Source organism: Otolemur garnettii, unplaced genomic scaffold (assembly GCF_000181295.1).
Source record: "Otolemur garnettii isolate 467f Iridium unplaced genomic scaffold, OtoGar3 scaffold00219, whole genome shotgun sequence".
NCBI classification, from domain to species: Eukaryota; Metazoa; Chordata; class Mammalia; order Primates; family Galagidae; genus Otolemur; species Otolemur garnettii.
Genome location: NW_003852614.1, coordinates 1,694,266 through 1,699,498, shown reverse-complemented (window position 1 = coordinate 1,699,498; position 5,233 = coordinate 1,694,266). Strand labels below are relative to the sequence as shown.

Sequence of the window (5,233 nt, the reverse complement as noted above, 5' to 3'; positions counted from 1 at the left end):
CAGTGGAGAAACCAGACAAACAATACCTTAACCCAGCAATCAAGATTAACATCATAAGTGGTTAAGGCACTTATCCTGTGATGAGGCACTTCACCTCTTTACTATTTTTCTCCAATCCCAGTCTAATTATTATTTTAAAAAAAAGAAAGAAAGAAAAAATTAGCCAGGCATGGCAAGCTTGAAATTGAGAAGCCCAAATTGAGGGATATTTTATAAAGTACCTGACCAGTACTTCTCAAAATCATCAAAGCCATGGAAACAAGGAAGAACTAAGAGACTATTGCAAACCAGAGGAGACTAAAAAGACCTGATGACTAAATTCAATGTGATACACTGACTTGCATACTGGAAAGGAAAAAGATATTAATGGAAAAACTGATAAAAAGTTTAATGAAGTCTGGAGCTTAATGCTAATGTATCAATGTCAATTTCTCAGTTTGACAAATATAACATGATTACACGAATGTTAACATTAGGGAAAACTGGATAAGAGGTATATGGGAACACTGTGTACCACCTTTGAGGTTTTTCTGTAAATGTAAATTATTCTAAAATAAACAATTTTTTTCTTGTAAAAAAACATCTATTTGGCTTTTAATACAAAATGATTCAGAGAAACACAGAAAGAACCTATCATACAAGTCAGGTATTGAATAAAAAAAAAAGTCCCAACCAACAAATATGTCATTTGCCTGGATTAAAAAACAGGAAAACAAACCAATCAATATTTGTCCCTTTGAAGAAAACATATTAAAACAAAAATAGTCCCTGAAATCTGGCAGGTGGTTTTTAGAGACCACTGGGAGCTTGCTTTAATCATCCTGGTGAAATGGGATAGAAGTGGTTTTTGGAATATGGCCACTGCCTCCTCTGTCTCTCCTAGTGATGATGGTCATCTGGTCATCTGAAGGGAGGATGCTAGCCTGGGTAACGTTTGACACCACTTATGCAGTTGGAGGTCTCAACTCAAGCAATCTTGTAGTTTTCCACTGGTATCTTCACAGAATCTCACCCATATACAGTCTCTTGTCACTGGATGCTGAGAGAATGATCTGCTCATTGGGATGAAATACACTTCATTGATGGAGCCAGCATGGCCAGGCAGCTTATACAATATTCTCCTGGTGGTGGTATCCCACACATACACAAACCTGTCAGCTGAGCCAGCCGCTATTTTGCTTCCATCAGGTGACCAAGAACATCTCAGAAGATTCTTTTCAAAGTTGTGTACATTTCCTTGAAATATCTTCACACACCTCTCTTTGGGGGCAAATGGCCAGACATCCCAGACACGAACTGTATTGTCCATTGCATTAGACAAGAGATAAGAGCCTTCAGAACTTAAACTCAGGCCAGTCACTGAATCTGCATGGCCTTTCATGGTGTAAGCCAGCTTGTTTTGGTGCAGGTCCCAGACCTTGATATCGTTGTCTATTCCACCAGAAATAATCTGATCACTTGTATCATTGAAGGTCACAGCTAACACCTGGTATGTATTCTGAAATGTCTGGATGGCTGCTTTCTTCTGGATGTGCCAGTGCAGACAAGCTGGGGCCTCCTCCTGGCTGGATAACAGGAATTCACAAAGGAAGTATGTCCCTTTAGCCTTTTAACCCTCTCCCCTGTTTCACTATCCCACACTGCCACTGTTTTATCTGTGGATGCTGAGAAGAGCATACTCCCATCTGTGTTATGATGCAGTTCCATCACTGCTCCACTGTGTCCCTTCAATATGGCATAGTTATCACAGTCACCATAGACATTCCACAGCAATATCAGTCGGTCAAATCCTGCAGATGCTGAAGTTGGTCCACTGGGATGAAACTTGCAGCAATATACTTCCCCTTCATGTCCTGAGAGCAGCATAATCAGGGCTTGAAGGGAGGAACACCTTGGAGGCCCTCCTTGCAGCAAAGCTTCCCGCGTGGCTTGCTGCTGCCCCGATCCTGGGCCTGACCCCACCACTCCCAACAGCAACTCATGTCGCTGCCGCTTTACTGGCACCAGTGGCAACTCTGGGCCCTTGTGCTTCTGCTGTTCTATCATCAAACAATTTATTTTAAAAATGTACAGGTAAAATAAATGTATGGGTTGCTGTCAAATTGGTATTGAAAGGAAAACTTACAATTTTTAAAATGTTTTTATAAGTAAGGAAATTAATTAATTATATCCCTACCTTAAAAGCTTAACAAATGAAAGGACAGCAAACTAATTAATTAGAACATATATAAAATGAATCCCAGGGGTGTGTGTATGTGTAAGTATATAAGATAAATCCTAGGTAGATTCACAGAATTTGGCCAATGAACTCTGTGTTAGTCTTCTCAGGCTACTATAACAAAATACCACAGACTGGATGGCTTAAACAACTCAAATTTATTTCCCACAGTTCTATAGGCTGGGAAGTCGAAGATCACAGTTTCAGAAAATTTGGCTCCTGGTAAGTGCCCTGTTTCTGGCTTGTAGATGACCTTGCTTTTAGGTCTTCAAATGGCCTTCCCTCAATGACTAAACACAGGGACAAAGAGCAAGAAACAACTCTCTGGTGTCTCTTTTTATAAGGACACTAATCCTATGGGATCAATGTTCCACCATTATAACCAAGGCCCCATCTCCAAATACAGCCACATAGGGAATTAGGGCTTTAGTATATGAGTGGAGGGCAAACATTTGGTCCTTAATAGACTCCATGTTGTATACTCAGAGCGTAAGATCACTTTCATATCTTAAGAAATCCACCACATCAGAATCCAGATTCTAATTGGTTTACAACCAATAAGGTTTCTTTGCCAGGTGTATAACAGCAAAGTGATGGAAACAATCTAAATGTCTATCAAAAGGTAAAAGGCTAAACAATAAAAGATACTGTATAAATCTATACTATGGAATACTACATAGCCATTAAAAGTGACATTGCAAAATTAATATTTTTGGTAGGAAACGTTATGAATAACAAATAAATGAAACAATTTCAATTTAACAATTGTTAAAATAACAATTAAATGAAAGTAGAGTTTTAGAAGAGTATCAAACTATCTAATTGTAAAAATTCTATCTGCATATATATGTATGTATATATATATAGAGAGAGAGAGAGAAACAGAGACAGAGACAGAGAGACAGAGAAAAGCACTTGACATGCAGAAGCTGGCCTGGCACTCACAGCTATGCCATGCTATTCTACTATTGGTCATAAAACATTTGATAGAATACCAACCTCAGAATAGGTTGCCCTGACACCATGATAAAGTAAAACAAAACAAGGCCACTTTATAATTTTGTCTAACTACAAACAAAGTAAGTTTACTGTGCCACCTACAAAATATCTAACATACCCTCTCACAACCAAAAAAATGAGTGAGTGCTACTTCTTTACTGATTACTTTATCCTTGTTCTAGTCTCCCCTCCCTATAGATAAGATTTGATTTATTGACATCTAGTCACAGGATTGCCAGTTTTTTGCAATAGCCAGACAAGAGAATACCTTTACTTCCTTAGATTCTCCCCCAAAGCATCCAACCAAGGCTCAAATCCAATAATATTATAGTTTCCTTCTAACCCTCTCTTACTGAGACACCTCTTGGTTCCCCATGTTATGTGTTCTCTCCAACAGCAAACAGTAATAAACCTGACTTGTTCTTGGTGGTCTTTGTTTGGCTGGAGGGCATTGGCAGTATGGATGAGTATGTATGTGTTTATTCACAACTTTAATGTCATTTCTATAACCACTGAATTTATGTATGATCAACAATCATGATTTCATGGTTACACTATATCTTAATCAGCATAGCATCATGGTATTATAAACATAGTATGTTATTTGGATTTATTATCAATACCTAAATATATACTTTAAAATATAGGTAAGCATTCTAAACATACTTTGGAGTTTAAAAATTTCTGTGCTTTATACTATAGTGAAATTCTATCAAAATATAAATGTATGTATATTATTATTATAAGAGTTAGATACTACAATCTTTAATAATAACTGTGAAAGCTGTTAATTTTATGTACGAAAATAAGAACTTTCAAATAGTTAGCTAAATATAGAAATTGATAGTATGAACATTAAGAGAGAATTATTATCTAGATAACTTTAGAAAGAATGTTATATCCTTTTTGAAACAACAAATGTTTATGAAAGTTTTAACCATAAAAACTAAATTATATCGCAATTCTAATCTTTATAGAACTGCTTGGCTTGATGTGCTAGCCTTAACAACATTGAAAATAACTTTCTGGAGCTGTATTTGATTTTTATTTATTTCATTTAGGCCATGAATCATGCTCTTCTATTAACTGCAACTGAAAATGAATATTTAATATGGCAAATGTGCAAAATAGTGAGCACAAGAACAATAACACAGCTTACATTGCTGAGAATTTATAGTTTCCTCATTTTAATGTCAAATTTCTTAAAAATTTCTGCTGAAAAAATGTTAAGTTGTAATACTTATTTTTAAATAAGATTTCAGATTTTTGAGGGGTTTTTTTGTTTTTGTTTGTTTGTTTGTTTGTTTGTTTTGTTTGTTTGTTTTTTGAGACAGAGTCTCACTTTGTCACCCTTGGTAGAGTGCCATGGCATCACAGCTCACAACAACCTCAAACTCTTGGGCTCAAGTTATTCTCTTGCCTCAGCCTCCCAAGTAGTTGGGACTATAGGCACCAGCCATAACACTCAGCTTTTTTTTGTTGCAGTTCTCATTGTTGTTTAGCTGGCCTGGGCCAGGTTTAAACCCACCAGCCTCAGTGTATGTGGCTGGCACTGTAACCACTATGCTATGGGCACCGAGCCTCAGATTTATTCCTGTGTACCAGGGTTTCCTAATAAAATAAACAGTAATATTCAACTTTATCCCAAATTTTTACTTTAAAAGTTAGCCAGTCAGCATTTGGCCAAAATGGGTCTCAAATGCCCCTTATATCTATCTGTGCATAAGGATCTGGAAGGTTATACACCAAGACTCTCCAATCTCCTTTATGGTGAACTTTATTTACCCAATATTTTATTGTAAAAATTTTCAAGCATATAGAAAAGTTGAAAGATGTGTACACTGACATTTTGTTATATTTTCTTTATCACATATCTATCCATCAATCCATCTTATTTTAGTGTATTTCAAAATAAAGTGTAGTCAACAGTATGCTTTATCTGTAAATACTATTGCATACATATTATTAATTAATTAAAGTTCAGCAAGGTGGGAGGATCATTTGAGCTTAAGACTT

The 5,233-nt window shown here is 36.3% G+C and overlaps 1 pseudogene; it reads right to left on the bottom strand.

Moving 5' to 3' along the window:
• Positions 1-998: 998 nt before the first annotated feature.
• Positions 999-2,046, bottom strand: LOC100957074 (annotated as a pseudogene).
• Positions 2,047-5,233: the final 3,187 nt, after the last annotated feature.